General features: G+C 40.4%; 1 protein-coding gene and 1 pseudogene across 1 annotated transcript in view; both read left to right on the forward strand.

Annotated features, from left to right (window-relative positions):
* The window catches only part of THSD7A (thrombospondin type 1 domain containing 7A), a 528,740-nt gene that overhangs the window by 281,989 nt on the left and 221,491 nt on the right, over positions 1 to 25,260 (forward strand). The gene's annotated exons all lie outside the window — the stretch shown is intronic.
* Positions 14,646 to 14,776, forward strand: LOC149864847 (U2 spliceosomal RNA; annotated as a pseudogene).

Genomic DNA, 25,260 nt, shown 5'->3' on the forward strand with positions numbered 1-25,260 from the left:
CCAGATTTGGTGGGGTGGGAAGGAAAATGATGGTGGCATTCACCTCCTTGGCTCTGGAGCTTTGTGAAACAAGTGGCACTAGCTGAAACTTGTGCCAACAAGCTGGTGAAGTTAGAGTGCTCATGCTACATGCATTGCACAGCCAAAGCAGGAAAGGGTGGCTGCATTCCCTTCACCTACTCCTGGCTCCATCCCAAACAACTACCTTTTTCAAATTTGTAACACAATTAAACAATAAGAAACAAGATTTTGTCTTTGCTTCAAGCCAGATAGAATGAATGCATTGCCATCTTAAGTCAATATTTATTTCTAATGTTCTGCACCTGAAAAGGAGACTGAGTTTTGGGGCTCTTATATCAATCCAGTCTAAGTCAATAAATAAATATTCTGTCAAGCTGCTTAGGAGAACAATACTGACTGTAAGAGCATTGTAAATATCCTTGGTGCCTTTGAAAGCACAGTGATTATACATTTTTTTTTCTTTTTTCTTCCTCATTGAATATTCTCTGAGAATATTTTCATGCTAATTAGTTATAGAAATTATTAGAAATATTTCAAGTCTACTTCATGTTGTTCTTTCTTTCTCTCTCAAGAGTCTCCTTGAAACAAATGACCTTTACATTTTTCAGACTCTCTTGTTAAGCTGAAGGTTTTCAGTGTAATTCAGGTTGATATGGATCTTCACATCGCCTATTTGGCAAGAGGGCCAGTGTTTCTTTGTCCAAAACTAACCTTCCCTCTCTACTCATTATCAGTGGTGAGGGTTGTTTTAATTGAACTTATCCCATCTAAAAGATATCTTCAGCCCAATTCATTATTGATTCTGAAAGATCTGACCTGTTACAATTTCCCTGGCAATGAGTTAACCTACTTGCCTGAAGGAGAATTGAAACAGAGAATGACATTTCTAATATCTTAACTGATGTAGCCAAAGAAGCTGCTTTAGAAGGGTGACAATGCTAGTTTTATCTTTTAAAAGGATAACCTTTCCTGTTAAGTCTGGCGAGAACAAAAATCCTCCTTTTGCCCTTACATTGTGAATCAAGGAGTGAAGACTCTTCATCTATTTTCAGTTGCCTTTCTGAGTTCTTTTCTTTAATGAATACTGTAAAATCCCCAAGGTGTTACACTGTCAGATTTGTCTCCTTTTGGTTAAGTTCTTTTATAAAGTTAGTGTCTAGTAATTCAGAAACAAGCAAATTAAAGAAGTTGATGGACATGAAGCATTCTTTCTTTATTATGGATTTACTTTGTGAAATACTCATTTAATTAGCTAGGGGGTTGAACTGATATCACAACTGACATTTCAGTAGACTTCACCAATTTATCTTAATTACTCTGTAGACAAGTTTTTAAATACATTTTTCCACTCAAACTCCAGTACTTTAAGTGACCTCAGCATCCTAAACTTTATGCTATACCAGTGCTCATAAATGATCAATTGCCCTAGTAAAATGTGTAAATCTTTTCCAATAGATAGTCCCATCTTGAAATTAAAATGATGCATATAATCTTTTCCTTCTAGGCATGGAAAACAATCTTAAGTTTATCTGGTAACAGTAAGGACTGATAACTAATATGCTGATTTATGGGGTGGGGAGAGAAAGCTTAGAGGGACAATAAAAGTTTGAGGTATTCATTTATTAATTACTTATTCAATTATTTTGACCCATTTTCTTTAAATCCACTATGTTTATTTGTACATTTACCTTTGATCAATTAATTCATTTAAAGAATAATCCTAAAATATTTAGAACTGAAATTTTATATGAATGTAAAATGTAGTATCTAATAAATTATGGATACCAATGATGTTTTACACTTATGGTCATTAATCCCATAGTTAAATTATTATTGATTATTTCCGTAAGTAATTGTGCTTCCCATTGATTCTTTGGGAGAGAGTTTATTCATGAATATAGGAGGTGTTTCTAAAAATGTGGTCCTTTCTCTATCTTGATTGCCCTAGAAAGATATAGATGCTATATTTAATAAAATATTTCATGAATCTAAACTATTACTGTCTGTAAGGAATTCCACCTATTTGTAAACCCATATTTTTCCAGTCATGTGATGGATTTAGTGGTGCTGAGTTAGAATGAGGTTCTAGAAAAAATAGCAAAAAATGTTCTTTCCTTTCCAAATTCAAGCTTGTATGTTAACATTTTACTGTATTCAAAATTCTTCCTCCAGTTGCAATTATATACATTTGTTCTATTCTGTGACATTTGATGTTTTTGTACCATGATAAAAATGTTGCTGTTTCTTATCTTGGGGATGGCTGTACCTCAGTGGTTAGTGAAGCAATTTGTAAGTGTCGGTGAGAATGTTGTATCAGTAAGGACTAAGGTATTAGCCCATGATTTGTGAAGTACTGTGGGATCCCTTGAGGTGAAAGACTCTATAATGGTGTAAAATACAATTTTACTATTGAATAATGGGTTGTGTTTATATTAACTGTCATATATTATAGCCAGTCTTCCTCTGTCCCTGAACAGCTCCCTCCTGCACAAGAATGTATGGCAGATGAAACCTTCGCTCTTCTTTTATCTTTGAGTTGGCAAGCTAAACCAATGCAGTCCTTAAATCCTGGATGGTTTTTGGAGAATGGAGGAACCTGAAGTGTTGGGGTTTTTTCCCATTCCTATCCCTATTGTAACAGCACATACCAGACAGACTCCTTATTTTACTTATTTTGCTAAACTTCATGGCGCCATTACAATGAATATTTCAGCTTGGGGAAGAGACAGACTTGTCAGGGTTCACAAAACCCTACCCCTGAAAAGCAGGAATGATTTTAGGGTTTAGGGTATTTGTCCCAAATTTGGTTTGAATACTCTGGAGTGTGGTCTCATTCAAAAGTCAGTGCTGATCTGTATTCATGTATGTTCCTTTTATCAGTGTATCTTTCTTATGAGCTACTTATTATCTTTGGATTACCCCAGGCTTTGGGGGTGAGGCCCCAGTGATCAGAGACTAGAAGACCTCGGCAGAAAAAATGTCTGGAAACTTTGACAGGACTCTCTGGATAATGGTACTTTAGTAAGGAAAGAGGGTGGGAAAGGTTACCTGATTTTGTGTATGCTGTCTTCAAGCTATATGGTCCATTGTTTTTGTATAATTCTTTTCTCCTATAAAAGAAATTATTTTGTTGTTTTGTCACCTAACTGTGGTAAGGCGGTGAAGTGTGATCTTGGAGCAAGTGATTTTCCAGCCCAGCCCCTTCTATAGAAAGGAGGAGCTAAAATTCTTTCACAACTTAAGGGGAAGCTGCCTGGAACTGGCAGAGATTTCGCTGCTGCACTTGTACAGTCTGGTGTAAGGGAAGCAGAGCCAAGGTGTGCATGGATAAGGAGTTATCCCAGGACAAACTTTGATCTGTTCCTTGAAACAAGTAGTAGGACAATAGGGCAAAACGTTGGGGTTTGGGGGTACCCCATGGATGGGTTTATTTCACCAGTTACTAGTAATCAAAGAATGTCCTGCTTCCTGAAATTTATCTCCAGTTTCTTTGGTTTGCATAGTGGCTGGTAGCTCATCCAGGTCTCCCTGCTACATGGATTTTATGAAGGAAATCCAAAGCTTTTTCAAATTCTTAGACTAAAAGTATGGCTTAGTAACATTTGGGTAACTCACAGTCTTCCAGTGCTGCACTACCCTGCTTATATTGCATTGTTTGCAGTGGTTTTTTTGTCTGGAAGTTTCAGGGAGTAAACTTGGGCAGAACAAAGCCAGAGAGGAAAAGGGAACATGGCTGAAACTAGATTGTGGAGAAAAATGTAAAGGAAAAAAATGAATTAATTATAAAAATGTGTTCCTTTAATTGCCTTCCAGTGCAGGGTTTCCCTCTTCATCCTTACAAGAGTGCAATATGGCAGATCCAGAAATGGAAAAACCAAGCCAAAATGCTGATTCCTTTAAGCATACATTTATTTCTTCATTTTCCAAGGGGAAATGTTGAACATCTGTAGTCCAAAGCCAAGTAATTTACAGGATATAAATAATCAAATACTTAAAAAAAAAAAAATAACAAAAGAAATGTACATAGAAAACAAAAAGGAAGATAGACTCTTTCAGGCATGCATAAATTGAGTACTATGAAATTATGCTGAGGAAGTCTGCAGCTGCTTTAGAATCGCTGTAGCATATATCCCTTCCCTTGCGGCCTGGAAAAGTATAGGAAAGGGACTGAAATATTTTGCCACATCTGAAAGTAGGGAAAATATTGGGGTGTCATTCTCAGTTGTTGCTACATTTAAGGATCATCATCCACGGTAATGATGAGAAGAACTGAAGCCCACATGTGAAAGAACTGGCAAGTAGTAAATGGCAGAAGGCAGGGTAGATGTGCCGCCTTATAGTGGTCACCAAACAGTCAATTTCGATTGACTGGTTGATCTTGGAGCCTCTGACAGTAGATCTCAGTCTGTCAGAGGCTCCACAGTTGGGAGTGGCAAGACATACATGGCTGGGCTGAGCCATGCCCCTGCCCCCCAGGCCAGGCTGGGTGACTGGAGTTACAGCCCAAGTGGCTTGTCTGGGAAGCAGGGGGCGGGCTGAGGCAGAGCAGGGCGGAGGCCGGGTGGTGGGGTAGGGGGCGGGGTAGGGTGGGGGCAGTAGATCCTGGGGTGTCCTTTTACTTACAAAAAGTTACCTTCACCATTAAAAGGTTGGAGAGCACTGTTATAAACTAATTGAATAAGGTGTGTGTGTTTGTATTACACCTGTGCAAAGTGGCTAGTATTTGCTTCGGGTTCAGATTCAGCCGATTCGGGGGACAGTGATTTGATTTGGTGATTCAATTCACTGTCTCAAACTGATTCAGCTGAATCTGATTTGGTGATTTGGCTGCAGCCAAATCAGCCCCATCCCCCACCCGCTTTCAGTGGCTGCCCCGCCCGCTCTCCCAGCTCCCGGCTCTTTGGGGAAAAAAGCCCCTAGTCACCAGCTGCTGCCAGGTGGGGGGTGTGATTCCTGCTGCTCCCCCACTGTCTCGCATGGTGTGGGCGGCTCTGCTGTGAGCCCCCAGAAGCCCCGAGGCTGCTAAACTAGCCGGTGAATCTGGAGTTTGTTTTGTTTTGTTTTTCTAAAGAGCTGGGGCAGGCAAGGCAGCCATGGGGGGCTTGTGACAGAGCCCCCACATTGCATGGGGCAGTTGGGGGCAGTGAAGATTGGCCCCACCACCTGGCAGCTGCCAGTGAATAGGGGCTTTTTTTAAAAAGCTGGGGCCAAGCAGGACAGCCATGGGGGGTGGGGACAGTGGGCAAGGGATGCTTAGGGAGGCTGGGGGAGCAGGCAGTGGATGGAGCCTGGCAGGGGTCACCCCCCATGGTCCCTTCCCCAGCCCCCCCCTACTTACCAGCATGGAGTCTGGGTCCTGCTCCCTGCTGTAGACAGTGGGGACTGCCCAAATCACTGAAGCTCTATGAATCTTTTCCAAATTGATTCATAGACCTTCAAATCGATTGGTCTCCTGTTTTGATTCGTATTTGGAGATTCCACCACTGAATTGGGCCAAATCTCCTCTGAATTGAATCAGCACCTAAAGTTTTGCACAGCCTTGATATGTGTGTGTGTGTGTATGTACACATATGTACAGCATAAGCTTTCCTAAACTCAAGTTCACTTTATCAGATACAGTAGTAAACAGCTACTGTAATCACTGAAAAATAGCTCTTTTTTTCCTCCCAGACTCTGCTTTATAAAGTACCCAAGTGAAAATGTAACTTTTATGACTAGTGGTAGGTGGTTGTTTTCTCTGATGATCAGGCTCATGGCATTTCTAACAAAGAGATTTGCAGTCAAATGTCTTCTCACTACTGGGGCCATCCACAAGCAGCCAGTCTCAGACCTGCTTTAGCTCAGTATCCCCTTTGGGAATAAAAACTACCTTTTGACAGAGATATAATTTGTCTGTACCACTAGACATGACTACTTGATTTTATTTGTGCTGCTGTGTCTGTCCAGGTTTATGATGGCAATAATATAGTTTTTAAGGAAATTCACTAATTTCTTACAAAACTATTTTTCTGATCAGGGCTCGTCAGAGACGGCAAGTTGCAGCAAAGTGATATTGTTTCTAAATTGTCTTGGATTCTGAACAAACATAGAACCATGGTGCAAAACAGTTAATCATGGACTTGGACCAAAAATAAGTACTAACAGGTACATGGAATCATCTCAGAAAAATGCCAAGAGAAGAAATCAATTGCCATTATGGAAAATATATAGTTTAAAAACAAGCATCCAATGTTTATTGAATGTATTAAAAAGTCTGGTATCAAGACTGGGGATAGAAGGTAGTGACTGTCATTTTGAAATGCTGGGCCAAGTCACCATGGTTAGCTATCCTTTCCACTGCTCATCCCTTTTCCTTCCTTCCCTCCCTCTACAAAGAATATGAAAGATAGAAATTAAAAAGCATGAATGATAATATATCATTATATAATAGGGATGTGCAAAATGGGCCCTATTCAATACTGATTTGGCCCAAATCAGGGACAGTGATTCAATTAGTTGATTTGGATCACTGTCCCTGATTTGATTTGGCCAAATACTATTCTGAAGATTTAATGCTGATTTGGACATAGACACAGCTTTAAAAGTTTTTTCTATATACCTCGAGGTAGCAGGTGCATCTCGTGATTGCTGGGTCGCATGGAGCATCCTACAGGAGTACAAGGGGGCCCTCCATGTGCTTGGCGGTGAACCTGGAAGTGCATTGGAAGTACTTCCAGTCCACTGCTGGGGGGGCCCTACCGTGCCTAACTGGCTTGGCAATCAGCCACAGGGGAACCCCAGGTGCCCCCTGCAGACCCAGGAGGCACCAGCCACTGAGCTGGGAGCACATGGGGGGGCCCCCAGCACACTCCCAAGTGGACCTGGAAGTGGACTGAAAGTACTTTGGTCCACTTCTGGTTCTGCTGGCAAGCACACTGGGGAGCCCCCCGCACTCCTGTGGGATGCTCCATGCACCCCAGCATTGCAGCATTCACAGCTACCTGTTACCTAGAGATATGTAAAAAAAAACATTTAAAGCTGTGTCTATGTCCGAATCTCCAGATCTTTCTGAATCTCTCTAAATGTATTCGGAGGGTTTTGATTCAATTCGGAGAGATTAAAGGGTCTCCTGGTTTGATTTGTATTTGGAGATTTGGCCACCAAATAGGGCCAAATCTCCACTGAATTGAGTCAGGAACCAAAACTTTGCACAGCCCTATTATGTAATGTTATAAGATGTTCTCAGCATATTCAATAAAAAGAAATTTTATACATAACTTAGCATCAAATGGATTCTTCTGGCATCAAATGTTTTTCAGTCTGATGAGATGATAGATCATGGACTTGGACCTACATTTTTGCCACTTACCATTATATCCAGTTTAACGCTTGCAGAAAATGTCATTTTATTTCCTGCCCATTGTGTAGGCCTCCCAATGGCTATTGCACTCAGTCCAGTGAGGGTTCTTTTTTATTTGAAACTGGAAACTTTCTCCCTTGAAGATTGGGTGTGGTAGTTTTAATTTAGACAGATCATGACAAACATTCCTTCAAGTCAAGAAACTCCCCTTCTTTAGTTAAGTAACAAACCCTATTCTTAAGTATTGACAATCTCAAGGGAGAGTAGTCATGTCTCATATATTATTATCTGCTAGGCAGTGCACCGTGTTCTATGTATGTATTAGTTCTACTGTCAGAGTCATAAGTCTCCATGTTGTAGTCCCCAGAGGTAGCTGGAGGACTACACACACTTATAAGATGGGAACCACACTTACAGGATGGGAAACTCCCTTCTTGAGAGCACGGAGGCTCCAAAGGGATCTTGGAGTCATTATTGACTCCAAGATGAACATGGGCCGACAATGCAAGGTCATGGTTGGAAGGGCCAACCGCACCTTGTCATGCATCCACAGGTGTATCTCTGGCAGGGACAAGGAGGTGATATTCCCCCTCTATGCAACACTGGTCAGGCCACAGCTGGAGTACTGTGTCCAGTTCTGTGCACCCCACTTCAGGAGAGATGTGGACAACATTGAGAGGGTCCAGAGGAGGGCCACCCACATGATCTGGGGATTACAGGGCAGACCCTATAATGAGAGACTGCGAGACCTGAACCTGTTCAGCAAGGCTGAGGGGGGACCTGGTGACAGTCCATAAACTCACTAGGGGGAACCAGAAGGGTTTGGGAGAGACCTTGTTTCCCCTAGCCCCCCCCTGGCATAACAAGGAATAATGGCCACAAGTTGTTGGAGAGTAGGTTTAGATTAGACATCCGTAAGAACTACTTCACAGTCGGGGCGGCTAGGATCTGGAACCAACTTCCAAGGGAAGTGGTGCTGGCTCCTACCCTGAGGGTCTTTAAGAGGAAGCTTGATGCCTACCTAGCTGGGATCATTTGAGCCCAGTTTTTTCTCCTGCCCTGGCAGGGGGTTGGACTTGAAGATCTATAAGGTCCCTTCCAACCCTACTTCTATGATTCTACGAGGAGAATTTTATACAAAATCTACCTTTTTATTTCTGGTATTTCTGTTTGTAACCCATTTGTAACAAATATGTGGATCCTATCTAGATGATGAATAGGGAAAAATATCTATACTTACTTAAATATTTCCTTTTATGCAATAAATTTCATGGATTTGACACCCGCTAGAGACAAGTAGATCACCTGAAATAGAAAAATTTTCTATCAAACATGAATAAATGTTCCCATTCTCAGAAGCAGCAAGAAAAATTCAGTCATTGGCATTGAGAAAATGAGTAAAAGTAAGTTGCCAGACCTCTCAAACATTTGGGGCGCTTGTCTCCAGCCAAGTGGAGAGCTGTAACTAGAGGCACACAGCATGTGTGACTAATCACAGGCCAACACCCTAGAGTGAATTTAAAAAGGGAAATGCTGTAGCTTTAATACATCTTTAATTTTTTTTCTATTTTTAAGAAGTCAGAACTAAGCACGTTTAACGTCAATTGATTGAATAATATTGCTGCTTTTCACATGATGAACATATATAGTCTTATTAAAATAAGAGTGAGAATGTGTTCTTTCATCTAATTTTGATAGTATGAATGAAAACAGCACTCTTTCTGTCAACTTCCTTGTTTATAAGTTTTTTTTTACATTTTTGTCACACAAATAAATAATATTTTTGTAATGTATTAGTATGGAAACTTGTCTTGAGGTTGTGGACCATATAATATAATTTTTTAAAAGAGAACTCCCATTATCTCAACAGGGTGTTCTGCTTTAAAATGGATGCTATGATCTGGTACTTATCGGCTCTCATTTTTATAACAAGACATCCCTCAGGAAGTCCTATTAAAATAGGACTAGACCATCATCACAAGAACTGCAAACAAAAAAATTTTTTAACCTACCTTTGTTACAAGAATAGCCAAAATCCTAGCAAACTCTAGGAGGTTTCTTAAAATTCTTTATATGTCACAAGAACAAGAAGAGAGGAATACAAAAATATAACTTTTGCTCTTTTCCATTTTAGCACAAGGAGAAAGGTATTTCCATCTTGTGTGTTAACAGTGTCCCTAATCTTACAAGTTAGCCCACAGGAGTCTTCTCATGTTGACTATGGTCAAAGTCTTTAAGCACACCTTAGTGGAAACTAGCCACTTTTTAAATTTGAGAGATATCATCAAGACGTGATAAAAGAGAACTGTAAAAGTCTTTAACCTATACTGCAAAAAGGATAACTTTACACCTTCTTGTAATGATATATGTTGAAATCTTTCTTCGTATACAATAAAAAAAATGTGAAGTAAGAGTTGTGTTTTCATCCATACCATCAAAATTATTGTCATGTTTATTTTAATATGACTATATAACTTATTCATAGGGAAAAAAGAAGCAATATTATTCAGTTCATTGGGTTTCTTATCTTGTTTATGTGTGATTGCACTGCTCACATGAAGTCATTTCATGCTTTGCAAACAACTGTAAATGGGTCTAGTTTGCTGTCCTTATAAGAACTCACAATTAATGTAAATGTATCTGGGTCTGATCCACAGTGACACACTTATTTTTAATGTATTAGCATAGCTTAACAGGGTTTCCTTTCTGTAGCTTTAAGTATTGTATCTGTATGAAATAAACAATAAGACTGTAGGTGGAAAGTTGTCATCTAAAAGCTGAAAAAGAGTTTCACAGAATTTAGGCAAAAAGCAGATGATAATGAATAATGAATGGACAGAAGATATGCTTGGAAATGTTTCTCAGCAAGATATAAAGTCTTAGTGCACTTCAAAAGATTTGTGACTGGAGTGTTTATTTACGTGTTAGTTAGACAATTTAAATAATTAAATATTGAAGAGTAAATACTAAAAAATAAAATTGCAACTTTGCATAATATTCTGCAATAAGAAAAGGCAATTTTATGAAACTGGCAGGTGAGATAGATAGCATTCATTTTTCTCAAATAAAGTACAGGAAAGAACAAGGGCAGTTCCAGGGAGTTATCAAAGCTTTATTCATTAGGTTCTGGTTTTGCTTTGAAGACTCTTATGCCAGGGGCCTCAGAGAACCAGTCACAAAGCACTGACTCCTTTCTACCTTTGATTGCTGATCCTTGAAGTTCTGTCTTAGCTCTTCTGGGAACAAGAAAGCAGGAGAAGCTGAGAAGAGGCTTTAGACATAGATGGGCAGGAAAGTGTGTGGCTTTGGGGGGGGGGTTCTTTTATTAAAGAGTTCTGCTGACAGAGGCAGGGGTGCCTTATTATGTGACTCTCCTGCTCATTTATTCAAATGGACACATTTAAGGTGTATTTCTGGTCCTCTGCGCAAAATCCAAAGACACAACCTTTGTACGAGAAAACTATAAACCAGAAGAGAGCAGACATGGCTCTTAGTGTTACTACTGTTTCACCTTAAAGCACTTTGCAAGAGGTCATTATCTATGGGTGACTATACATGTGCAGCAAGGCTGCTCCACTGTGCTGTAATTATAGCATGTCAAAGCAGATTAATTGAGTCTGCTGGAGCATGGTAATTACCTGCATCCCATGTAAAATTGTGGCAGGGGTGGTTTAACTAAAGCTTGTTTGGCAAGTTTTATTTAAAGTGCTCCTGCCAGCATTTTGCAGCATAGGGACACTGGATACACATGATGCTTCAGGTGTTATAATTAGAACAGTTGCCTCCCCGCCACTCTCAGAGCACATGTATAAATGTCCCTTATTTCTATCAGACAGTTAGAGAAATTGAATCATAGGGAGGTGAAATAACTTGCAGACAGACGACCAATGGCCTAGGTCTGATTTGCAGTCAAGTATTTTACAAGTCATCCTTCTGAATTTCAACTTCTGTCATTATTGTCAGTTTGTTGTAGTGCAGACCATATCCCCCTCATTCACCTGAGTCTTCCACAAGCCTATATTTTCTTCCAACACCACTGCCACAGAATTGGCTACAGAACCCATGTACATCTGTAGGTCCTTATAATGTTTTTTCTCATGCCCACTCCCTTTATTCCCCTGACATTGTTTGACAAAAGCATGATTTATTCTTTGTATTTTGCATCCTTGTGGCTGCAGAGATACCCACCTCAGGAATTGCCATGGGGCTAGAGTTGAATTAATGCCTTTTCCCCTTATTCCTGCCCACAGTAAATGGTGTCATGGATAAAGAAGTTCAGAAACCAGTGACTCCATGTGAAATAAAGGGCCCACAAAAGTTTAACTTACACCTCCCTATGTCAACACTGTCCCATTGTACTCTGGAGAGGATTTCACAGTTCTCCTTAGTCTCCGTTTGCCAGATTTCATAGATTTCATAGACATTAGGGCTGGAAGGGACCTCAGAAGATCATCGAGTTCAGCCCCCTGCCCAAAGGGCAGGAAGGCAGCTGGGGTCATAGGATCCCAGCAAGATAAATATCCAAATTTCTCTTGAAGGCGTTCAGTGTAGGTGTTTGAACCACCTCTGGTGGCAGGCTATTCCAGACCTTGGGGGCTTGGACAGTGAAGAAATTCTTCCTTATGTCCAGCCTGAAACTGTCTTGCAAGAGTTTATAACTGTTCAACCTTATCATCCCTTGGGGTGCTGTGATGAACAATCATTCTCGCAGATCCTGGTGAACGCCCCTGATAAACTTATAGGTGGCTACTAGATTGCCCCTGAGCCTACATTTTTCCAGGCTAGTGTCCCATAGCTCTTGGCCTCTCAACATAAGGTCTGTTTTCCTGACCTCTGATTATGTGCCTCACTCTCATCGGCACCCTCTCAAGCTTCTCCACATCCTTTTTGAATTGAGGAGCCCAAAACTGGACACACTAACTGGACTCACCAAGGCCGAGTACAAGGGGAGAATGACATCCTGGAATTTGCTTGAGAAGCATCTATGGATGCAAGCCAGCGTTTTGCTCGCTTTACTAGCCTCAGCATCAGATTGAAGGGGCAGGTATACTTTATACATGAGGCTTGTTACAGGCTTGTGTTTGTTTAAACTAAGTTATCCCACATTGTTGTCTGTTGTTGTCCTTCTTTCTTCTCAGCAGGTGCAGCCCACTTTTTGTAGAACCCCCTCCAGCCTCATGTCACTGAGTTGGTAGCTTCTTTTCTCCAGCAGTTACTGATCTTTAGCAGACTTCTTGCTAGCAAGCACCTGAACCTTTTTTTCCAAAACAATATTTTCAGTAAATCTGACCCAGTTACTTCTAGCACCCAAAGATACTGCATATGAATATAATGGTGGACATAAAGGGTGTTGACAGATGTGGAAAAAAAATTTAAAATGCGATCTACCAGTAGCAACAGCACGTTACTTCAGCCTGGCTGTATAGCGTCTGTATAGATTGGTCACTTCAGTGGGGCTTTCTGGTGCTTTTAGCTAATGCTGAATCAATTGGCCATTAGATAAAAGCACCAAAAAAGCCCCCTGAAGTGCCTGGTACCTAAAGACATTGGAAAAGCCAGGTGCAACTAATGCACTGCCTCTTCTGGGTATGTACTGGGCTCAGTGCGGTGGCTTGCTGAGTTTAAAGTAAAGCACTGTTTCCCACCCCCACACCCCACAAGCACATCTGCAAGCAGCCTTAGAGGCTATTTGAATTCCATCATAAAAATTGTAGTAGTGAATTTCTTCATATTTCAGCTGAGATGGTTATTTTGACTTATTTGCCCTTGGCTAATGTAAACATAGACAGGGAGTACAAACCATTGGGTTGGCACAAGCATTATGGAAGAGTGGTGTTGACTGATGTTCCCTGTGGCAGTGCCAGTCTCAAAACAACCTGCAGTTATTGCTCTCGGCACCATAGTAGGGAATTGTGATGAGAGAGATGCATGAAGTGAAGGGCAGAAAATTGGACAAAGGCTTAAAAATAAAAGCCATTCAGCTGAAGAGTTCGATTGTAATCAAAGCGGAAATATTTAGTCCCTTCCATGTTCAATAGGTTATACTTTTAAAGAAAACTATGCTTTAGCATACTATAAAAGGCTGGATCACATTCTCCTACTTTACTAACTAGAGATATGTAGAACTTTCACAATGATAGTCATTTGGTTTCAAGTGTCATTACAAGCTGGAAAGGCAGGCTGATTACACTGAATACAGTGTACTCTGTATTTTACCTAATAATAACTTCAGCAAATGAATGGGAATAGAAGTTGACTTAAGTATGCAGAGGCTTACCCCCTAGGTACAGACAAGGGCTAAGAACAGTTTGTACCTTTTGAACTATTATATTTTCTCGAGTATAAGGTGACCTCCCAATAATTTGATTTTATATATGGAACATTTATAAATATATTAGAATTTTCTACTTATAGAATCTAATTATTGGAGTTTTGCTTTGAATTTGTCATGCTGTCATTGTTACAGCATGGAAAATAAATCTGGGAGAGTCAGGTGGCCCCCTTGCCCTCTACATCTCCCAACTTCTTCCCCCCTACCCCACTACCTTACTGTCAGACCCTGCTGTTGCTGAGCTCATGGAAGTGAGGGGCAAATTTGAAAATACTGACTTTGAAATAAATATATAGGAAAATAATTATGGGTTCCCATAGACTTCATTCATCCAGAATTGATGCACGTTACCTTTTATCAAAAATACTGCAAGTTAGCATAGATTCTCCAGAAACACACTTTTAAGCACCACTTTTTTATGCCTACTTACAGTACACACTATGCATGATATTAATCCAAAGCCAAAAGGCTCATTGGGCTGGGCCCCAGCAGAGTCAACAGCATTCCAAGCCATGGTGACCCTATAGCTCAGCATTATTCCAGATCCATGTGCTAATTATTCCCCTGCTCATGACTGGTACTGAATATTCTTGTCACAAGTCCTGGGATCCTCCAAAAATGTATATGCAGGCGAGGCTCAGAACAACCTGGTCCAGTTCCATTGCATGGAGGATTGGGCCACACGAATCATCTGCACCAGGCCAAGAAAGGGAGTGACAGAGGGATTCTGGGTGAGCTGTTTTGGGGCTTGTTTGGTGATGTTTGCCAGACATTTAAGGCTGGTGAAGATACAGGAATCACTGGAAATGGAAAAGAAAGGTGAATATATATTCAGTGTTGTGGTCCACCATGACTTGAAAAAGAGCTGGTGCTGAGGGGGACTGAGTACAATGGACACAGTCATGTATCTTATTCAGATGGGTTGCATAAACCTATCCTTGTGATAGATTTCTATCAGCATCTCAGCCTTTTGGCTAAGATCAAATGTAACGTAGCATTTTTGGCACCGAGGGGAGGATGTCAGGGCTGGCTCTGGCCTTCCCAGTGCCAGCCTGGTCTTGTACCTCTAGGCCCAGCGTCAGTTCCCTGTAGAGGGAACACCTACCCATGTTTTTTTAAGCACCAAAAATAAAAGGGTTCCCATCAGCAAGTTTGCCCAATATGGGCCATATATTTGATAGTTAGGCTGACCATAAATAAATCCAAGACATCCAGAACATTTATTTGGGACATCTAGGACACCGCCCCATTCCTCCCATAGTCTCACGAGTAGGTGGTAGTGGAGGTGTGGTGTACAGGCAGGCAGCAGTGTCCGCATGCCCACCTGCAAGGTGCTCCTGTTTCTCTGACTCCCAGCCAAACTGGCCTGTGCTCCTGCATTTCCAGGATGCCCATTATAATTTTCAACAGCTGGCCAGGACCGGTCTCTGAAATCTGGGACTGTCCCAGCTAACTAGGACATATGGTCACACTATTTATAGTCATGCTTGGTGTTGGTTGCATTTAATCAATGCAGGGGTTGGTTTCCATTACTGAGCATATGCAGCTTTTGGCAGCAGTTTAATGATAGACAATGTATTTAATGATGTTTTCTTGTATGCAAATAGTAATATGAGGAGCTGTTTTCCCCATGCTGATTAAGGGGAAAAAAACCTAATCTTATATTTGAGTAAATATGGTATTTGGGGTTTACCCTGGTTAGAAGTTAAGGGCAAAGCTCAATTAACTGGTATCACCCTAAGATATCATCGTTGCCTCTATCAGTATCTGTACATGAATGCTGACAGCTCACAACACAAAACAATCTGGCTTAGCATTTCCATCACAACCTTTGCTTCACAGCTTTCTTTTGGTTTGCTGTAACTTAAGTCAGTCCTCAAAAACGATATTCCACTTTTAAATATTTCTTCCTCAGAAAGCTTTTTTTTCAGCATGAATTTATATCCTCTATATATATATTTCCTATTATAAATTGCAGCTTACCAGTAGCAGAAAAAAGAAACATTGATTGAGTATGCTGAATATTGAACAAGAATGGAATACATAATATGAGCAGTATAATTTTAAAAAGCAATAGAACTTTCTATGCTTTGCTGATCAATTACATGGCTTTGAACCCTTTGTCGTGTTATAATAAATCCTCAATATTGTGAAATACAAACTACTTATAAGGATATGTATATACATATATATATGTGTGTGTATTTTTTTGGTCCATAGTTTTCATAGGAAGCTGGGATACAAATCTTTTTTTGTTCAGCTAGTGATGGTGATTAAACTTGCTTATGTGTTCATGAAGAGTCTTAATACATGCATATAGTCTTTTGTTACTTCAAGTTACAACTTTGATAGAAAACCCCTGTCAGTCACATTACTCTTAAAAAAAAAAAAAAAAAAAAAAAAAAAAGTTGCTTCCTGTGCACAGTAGATAACTTTGCAGTTTGGTAAATAAGTTGAATGACTTTGTTACCTTGTATCTTTTTGCATAGTTTCCTCCTACTCTTCAGCTGTTTTTTTTCTCTTCAAATTGTTTACCCTTTGAAGCGGAGATGGTCTCCTATTGCCTGTGTAGCACTTTGAACATTTTGGATGGTACTGTGCTCTAAATAATTAAAACTTGTATGTAGACATTGGTAACTTTAAAAATTACATTAGGAAATCATTAGCTTGATGGTGGCCAGGATTCTACAAGGCAAATAAGAACACAGTAAATATGCTGCTATATGCCATCATTTTTTCATAGTTACTGAAAAGATGCAAAAACAGAACAAAACAAAGTCACTTTGGACAATCTGAATCAATTTGTTGCAATCTTGAAATAAGTTTAATACTTATAGAGGTTTTGATCAGAACTAAACAGTTGAATTGTCAACTAAAACTCCATTATAGTAATAATTCTTACCAGTGAGAGCATGTTTCTCCCTCTTGCCCTGGGAAAAAAATTGATAGCCTTGACCGCAGCAGACCTAGATTAGTTCTCTGTAAGGGAGGGAAAAATTTGAAAAGCCTATTCAGAATCTGCTGTGTGTATCAATATTTTTTCCCAGGAACATTTTTTCTTGGTTTTAAGCTATGTGCATTCACTGAATTTTGTGTACAAGCTATCTCACAAACTACAAATTAAAATTCAGTATAAGGGGTCATGTGCTACCTGATATCTATCTTAGAAATCATTTCCTTTGCATGAATTCTCAGATGATCCATTATTTCAAAACTGGTTGTGTCAAAGCTATATTAAAACATTTAAATAGCATGAAAATAATTAATTTTACTTGTGAAAATAAAAATGTGAGATTAGAAGCTAAAGCTCTCATGTTCTGGGACAAGGAACCAGTGTGTGTTATGATATTATGACAATGATGGTTCTCAGCTGGGAAATGTCATACTTGTTTGTAAGGCACTTGACATGGGACACTTGCTTCTTCCCTCATTAACACAAGACCTGATTAGGTCTTCCAGCCATCAGTGTGCATCCAAGCCAAGGACCCCATGCACTTCCATGGTTGGGAGCCCCAGTCAGCTGTGACCAGTGCTCAGGTGCAAGGGCACATTTGAGCCTTTCAAGGCTTCATTGTGCTTCCCATTCAATTTATGATGCAATGGGAATCAGCCACTAAGATCCTGTACATTTTTTCTGTAATAACTTTGTGGATTTTTCCATGTTTTATCACACCTTTAACTAAATGAAGATGTGGCTAGATTACTACTTATGACAGCGATTACCTGGGTGAGCACTCTTAAACGTAGCATCTCTCAGGGGGCCTCAGTGTCAGAACTGTTATATTGTTCCTTAACTAATCTTAAGTTAAAGCTGTTAAGTGACCATTTAAAGACTTCTCTTCCTTCCTGCCTAGTCCATTTTCTTATTGGCCCCATACTGTGAAAAGCTAAAACATGCTGTACAGAAACACTATGCTAATAGTGAATCCCCATACAGTACTAACTTACTATTAAAGAAAAGCTCTTTTCTGTTTGTCACAACAGCACTACTCAAGATCCATTTTTGCAACCTATCAAATTCTACCTAAGTGAATTATTAAAAATATATCTGTGAAGCAATTTTAATTTTAGCTTCACATATCAGATCTACACTTAGTTTTGGCCGATGCTTTAAATCTGCCTATTTCATTGTCTGCTGCCTGCTGCTCATTCTGCTGCTTGACTGGTTCAGCCATCAAAGACTGCAGTGTATATTCTGTTTTGTCCTCTGAATCATCCAAAGACTTCTTGATCTGTGGCTCTGATTCCCTTCAAGATTTGCGTCTCAGCTTAAACATGTGACTTGTGACATTTTACACTGGATCTTTTGACTTCAGGCAAGCTCATCTCTTACTTTACCCCCTTGCCCTTTACCTGGGCCATCCTACAATATCAGGAATATCCTACGTGTCCAGTATTTTTTGAAGACTTTCATATCTCTGACCATAAAGAAAATAGATTTCTTCTGGCTGGTCTCGCAATCAGCTCTTTAAATATAATTCTCTCCACATACTAATTAATGATTCAATCATAGCTACATTGCTAACTCTTTAATTCAGTCCAACTTTCAGTCTCTGACATTAAACTAAGAAGCTGAACCATTAACACAATATGGGCATGTCCACACATGTAAGCACATGAACTTGCAGTAGCTCAAATAGAAGTTGTGCAAATTTGAGCTGTGGCTTTTTGCTTCAGTGCACATGCTCAGACATGCACTTTGTTATGGAGCAAACTGTGCCACTTGGGGCAAAATAACTCTGCCTGGCTCCTCCCAGATCTGCAGCCAGGGGGAGCTAGACACCTGTGCTGTCCCCAGCAGTATAAAAAGCTACCCTGGCAAGTAGCTCAGGGCTACTAACTCTCAGGAGCTTCTGAGGTACAGCCAGTTGGTACCTGGGGACACTACCCCTTGTCCCAGCTGGACTGCTGAAGCAGCCCTGAGAGTTCCCTCCACCCTCTATACACTGCAGCAGTCTGGCAGTGGGGGCTGCTGCCTGGCTGTGACCTGCTGTGCACCTGCCAGACCTGGATGGGGACTGCACAGCCAACAGAGGCATCTACCCTTCTGGGCCAGCTGCCAGTGGGCTGTGGCTGCAAGGTTGGCCTCTGTGCGGCACTACTGCCACATGTGTCCCCTGCCCAGCCGCCTGGGCAGCTATTGCCTGAAAGATGTTCTGGGTGTGGTGGCCTGCATTGAACTGTCAAAGCCTGTCCTCCTGGCCCCAACTAGCCAGGAGGGCAGCCACAGCCAGCTGAGTCCAAGGTGCCAGCGCTGAACAGGCAAGGTCCTAGCAGGAATTCTGGTACTCCCTATTGGAAAACTGAAAAATCCCTGATTTAAAAAAATAAATAAAAAAAATCCCAAAGTCACTCTGTAAAATACCCCAAAATCCATGTTCCTCCACAAGTAAAACAAAAGACCACTATAAAGAAAGAGAGAGAGAGCAACAGCGATCAGTTGGACAATGTTTTATTGATATATCTACAGTGTTACGGCACGTCTTTTATCATAATAATAAAGTGAACTCTAAATGCATTTCATGAATTCATGAATATCTATTTTGCTTCCCTCCCACAAGGGCGATGGCCCTCACACAGGTTACAGCCCACCAACAGGGGATCCGGCCCCCACACAAGGGCTATGGCCCCCCAACAGGGAATACAGCCCCCCACACAAGGTCTAGGGCCTCCCCAACAGGGGATTTGGCCCCCAAACAGGGGGCTTAGCCCCACACAAGGGCTATGGCCTCCCAACAGGGCTACAGCCCCCCCAACAGGCGCTAAATGGCCCCCACGGGGGCTACCATCCCCCTTGCAAAGCCCACATGCCCCATCCCAGGCCTCTGGTTGCTGCCCCACCTGGCCCCATCCCCCACCAGCTGTGAAGCCTCCCCCGATGGTTGCCTCACCCCCCACTCCCCCAGTCCCCCAATGGCTGCCCTGCCCAGCGTCACCCCCCAACTTGCACCCCTAGGCCCCCATGGCTGCCCCCACTACCCCGGCACCATCACTTAAAAAAAAAAAAAGGGGGGGGGGGAAAAAAGCCTCTACTTACCTTAGAAGCAGGGTTGGGGGGGCTCTAGGGCCTCCTAGCAGAGCCCCCTTGGGCAGCACAGGGTGGGGTTGCCTCTCTGCCCAGAAGTGTGTGGGCTGAGTCCCAGTCAGCCATATGGCAGCTCCAACTGCTGGTAAGTGCTGGGGCCAGGCAGGGCAGAGTTGGGGGGGCTGGGGGAGTAGGTCGAGCTGGCGGGTGTCCCCTCCCACAGTCCCCTCCCTCCTCCAGCCCCTCTGATCCCTTATGCACCAGCACTGGAGCCCTGGTGCTGAACATGCAATCTGGCCAGCTGTGCATTTCAGCACCAGGGTGAGGGGCCAACCATGGAGACACTCTAGCAGCCAGAGCATCTCTGTGGAGGACCCAGCCTCCTGTTGCCCTGCCCCACTTTTTTTAGTCTGGTTTTTTTTAGACTCCTTGATATCCATCTTTTCGTTCTTGCATGAGCCTCTTGCCCCGCTGCAAAGGCGTTTGAGGCGGGGCAAGAGGCACGTGCACACTTGTCTGGACGTGCCCTATGGGTCCAAGCCTATTCCCATTATAGCCATGACAAAATTCCCAGGAAATCTGTAGCAAAACTCTCAGCCATTGGAATAGGATTAAGCACAGACCGGTGGTCCTCACCTTAAAAAATAACGATATGACAGCTAAAGGTTCTGTATTCTTCTTTAGGTGTTGCTATTAACACCTGAAACAGTGTAAGAAATGTAGCAATTTGCTTTGCTTTTAGGAATAGGGTGGTGCTATCTTCACCCTAACACAGTATTGTACTTGTACATTATATTGGTCTTAATCTCTGGTATCTTTTTCTTGGTACTTTGCTTCCCTGGAAGTTCAGAATAAACTTTCTTTAAAGGTTAGTTCGCCATCTGTTTTGCAGCCAAAAATAAATATTTATTTTCTGGGAGTTGAAGGAGAATTTTAAGACTAGACTGTTTTCTGCAGATTATTGGGAAATACAAAGAATCGCAAATACATTTTAAAATCTCTACAATTACAATGGAGACTCTCACATAAATGCTGTGAAAGTGCTGTCTGATTCCTGAGTTCAAATATGAAGTGAACAGAATACATAACAAATGAGGACACTTCCTGCTATAAGCACAGCTATGTTTCTGTAATCAGCTCCTAACATGCTCATCAGCGTGTTAAAACAAATGTGGCTGAGATGAGTCAATAAGCAGTAGCATGCTCATGAAAAAAACACATTTTTGCTTACACATCACATTGACCAATCATGCTTGGATCACTGCATTCTGGGGAAATTTGGGAAACTGCATGATGCTGCCTCAGCAGGGCAGGACATAGAAAGGATGTGCATAAAGAGCAGCTCCAACACTACTGGGACCACGTTTTCTGTAGCTTTGAGTTGGTGAGGCATGTTCTTAAAATTCCTTGTGCTGGGTGGAAGGGGAGTGGAACCCCTTGTGTATGCAATAAGTTCATACTACAGAACCTACAAAATTTGCAGTTCCCTTGCATGTTAATTGAATGAATACAGATCTGCCCCAAATTATCCCTAAGCCTAGACTGTGTTTTACCTGCATTCCTAAAACATGCTCTTTTATATCACAAGATCTCCCTCCCTCTCTTCCCTCTCCTGCTCCCCAAACAAACCTCGGTTTGGCATTTGTCACCTTTTTTTGATGGATGTGGTTACAGAACTATTCAATTAGCTCCTTTTGTAGATAATTAAAAAAAATTATCCCTAGTACTGTAAAATGACTTTTGGCAATTCAGCATCAATATGTCTTTTGTTTAAGTGGCAGGAATATTGTCTGCTGTTTTATTTACAAGAAGGATGCAAAGATAAATAGGGTTGCCTTAACTATAATATTGTTTATTCAACTACTTATGCAATATAAAAGTGTCAGAGACAGTGTGATATAATGTGAATAATTCACATCAGAATTTTTACCAGATTTACATAGAATGTTATGCAATATATGCAAATATCCTTTTATCTTTGTTTCAGCCAATGTAGTACAGGAACTCCTAATTAATTCACTCTTATGGCACTCTAGTATTACTTAGTGAAATCTTGACTAAGACCTCCTAGATGTGATAAAGTAAATAGAATTATTCTCTCTCATTTAATGGGACTTTTTTTTTAAAAGGGCATCTGCCTTTACATGCATCCAAAAACAGTTTTGCATATATAACACATGGTCAATCATCTGTCTTATTTTACAGATTTTTACATTCATATACAATGTTTCTCCATGTGACTTTGAAGTTTTTGTCATACAGGGTAGGAAATGCATCTCTAAAGGTGAGCTTTGGATCACTGAAAATGCATATCATGCCAGAATAATATGCAATTAAAAATGAACATGCCTGTTGAAATAAGGGAGTTCACCCAGAAATTGCTTTCAAAAGAAAACTACAGTTTACTACTACTACTGCTAGCAAAAAAATTTCATAATTTTAGAAACATATTTGAGATTTTCTTCTACTTTAAAAAAAAGTGTAATTTCAGTTTTATTTCTTTGTCAATGAGAAGACAGTGTCAAACCAAGGCCTCCTGGTGGTTTGTTTGCATATACTGTGAGACAAGTTAGGTGTTTGCCTTGGAGTATTAGCTTCAAACAAGATATGTTACATTTACATTGGCTATGATAGCAATGCTTCTATATTTAAACTACTGTTGAGTCCCCACTTCTCTTCCATCCTCCTGTCCCACAGATCAAAAACAAAAGATTGCTACCCTGAGCTTTCATGGATACTTGGTTCCAGTGAGTATACAACAGAGAGGTAGCTGACAATATCCTGGGCATACAACATAAACCACTATGTGGGATCAAATGTGGCATAGCTAGTGAATAAATGATATAATTATTGTTAAAATTATTAATCTGTGAGAGATCAAAAAGGGTCCCCAAAGCCAGTTATTCTGTCTTAGACAAATGTGCATTACAACAATTTTAAATGTAGGTTTTCAAAACTTGTAAGTTTTCACTTACTGCTTCTTACTGTTGAAAATAGTGTTAACCCCATACTTTTTCAAATAGGTATGTGTAAATTGCAGTCAGTGATTTATGGCAAATACCTGTAATTTCCTACTTACTCTGACTCCTTTTGAAAATGTTCATGACAGCTCAAATTTACAGTCATCAAAGTCAAGTCATAGAGTGTAGCCCTTATTTTTCACTCACTTAAAATATTGGGTTTTTTTACAACACATTACAAATGCAATCCTCTGCATGAAGAGGAAGTTGACTTTCAGGCATCTTTGGGCTTTAGTGGTCTTGTTGTGGCCAGTAGACTTCATCGTGAGAGCCTGACTCACTGAGAAGATTCAAGAGGGTATGTAGGTAATACTAGGAAGAAAGAACAAAGAATACCCTTTCTGTACTCCCTTTGAATCCAAGAACAAGTTTAGTGATGGTGTGGTCTCTTGGATAGATTAGAGCAGACTTAGTGGGTGCCTATACATGTGCAGCAAAGCTGCTCTGATATGCTGTAATGACAGCGTGTTGGAGCAGACTTAATTTATCATTGCTAGTTATACATACATACTGTATAATATACATCTATTTAGTGACCACATTTCCTGTAATTACCACACTCCAAGATCCCAGTGTCTTGTGTATCAGCATCCCCACACTGAAAAATGGTGGGGGCACTTTAAGTAAAGTTCATTCAACAAGGTTTAGTTAAAATGCCCCCATTGTCATTTTTCAGTGCAGGGACACTGATACATGAGGTGCTTTAAGAGAAAAAACTGGAACTTTATACACATGTTCCAGGGGTGGAGGTGCTTTTAATTAAAGCTGCTCTAATTAAGGTGCCCCCCACTCCAGGAGTATGTGTATAAATGCCAGGTTTTTCTCTTAACTGTGCTATCTGCCAGTAACACCTCCCTACCCCAGGGATTATTTCAGGTCTTGTTTAGCACCCTAGTTAAGAAGTCTTCTAGATACCCTCTTTGCTGGCTGCCAGGACAGGTTTGGCATAGCAGCAACGATGTGCACCGTTTGAAAAGCCTTTAGCTAAGGGGCACTCCTCAGCTGCTGGATCCAACACTTATGTCTGAGTCATCAAACAGTCATTCTGACTTGAAAAAATGGATGCTTGGCACAACATTTCAAGTCATTTCATTACCATACTCAACTGTTTTTTCTTCTCTGAAAAGTGTTATTAGATGTATGAGTAAAAAGTGGTGTATAATGCGTGAATTATTATTTTATACAAGGTAATAGAAGAAAAAAAATTCTATCCCTTATCCAGTTTCTTCAGAACGCAATTTCCATAGTAAACAACATCTTATCTTTAGATATGCTGGGGCATTAAACTTACATAGGATCCAGCCAGCCACTGTTAAGACCTAACAAAGTTATAAATGAAATGTTCTTTCTAAAGCAATCTAATGGTTGTTTCCTATAAACAGCATGGTCATGTAGGTACTTAAATATCTACTTTAAATGGATTCCCAATCATGGAGCACTCTATTATTCTCTTTTCTTTATTATTTACACAATAGTGTTTATCCTATACTTATTTCAGTGAGAACTGCATTATTTTTCAGTCTATTTATTATACATAATTATACATACATATAATATATATTTATTTAGTGGCCACATTTCCTGTAAAATATTTCCTGAAACACATCCTTACTGTAGAACCATAGAAAAATAGGGTTAGAAGGGATCTAAGAAGGTTACCTAGTCCAACCCCTTGTGTAAACCATTCAGGTCAAGTGCTTGTCTAACCTGCATTTAAAAACTCCCTCTGGAGATCCCACAGCCCCTATAGATATTATGCATTTACTGTAATTACCAGTATTTTCAGTGAATTTAATCATAAGTATCAAATACATGACCATTACATGAAAAAAGAACATCCATTAAGTGAATAAGGGAGATTTTAGTAAAAGATGCAGAAAAAAGATTAGATTTGCCATCTTTCCTGAGAGCATCTCTTTGACCTGATGATCTTAAACATCTTCCAAACATCTTCTCTAAAGTAGTTCTGCTCATCAGTTCTTATAACAATGATTGATCACCAGCAATCCATTTATAAAATTGTATGATACCTTAGAGCAAAAGTAGAATAGTGCAGTTCAGCAAATAGGCTACAGTACATCAGTAAGTTATCTGTTTGCTCCTCTCATGGTTCTTTTACCCTGGGAGAATTTCATTGTCATGAACAACGTTTTTTTTAATTCAGTACAGGACAGTAATGGAGTTTATGTGAAGGATGCAAGCATATTTTACAGTCAAGCCCATTTGAAGAGCTAGGAATGAATGTAAATGCCTAGTAATTACTCTTTGCATAATGTGCTTTTGAAATATTTTTCTTTTGGCTGAGGCTTATTGTCGGTGCTAAACCCACCCATTAGAACAAGAACAGAGTTTATATTAAAAAAGAAAGGCAAGCTCTTTCTTGAAATTATTATAGATATAGTTGGGGTCAGAACCTGAATTACAATGAACATCATAAACAGATTATCACATACCAGGCCAGAGCCCTAATGGTTCACTTACTTTGGAAATTTTCTGCTTTGCAGGAATCTTAGTTGCATTAGAT

This window comes from Crocodylus siamensis, chromosome 5 (genome assembly GCF_052110815.1).
Source record: "Crocodylus siamensis isolate JL-2025a chromosome 5, ASM5211081v1, whole genome shotgun sequence".
In the NCBI taxonomy this organism is placed as follows: domain Eukaryota; kingdom Metazoa; phylum Chordata; order Crocodylia; family Crocodylidae; genus Crocodylus; species Crocodylus siamensis.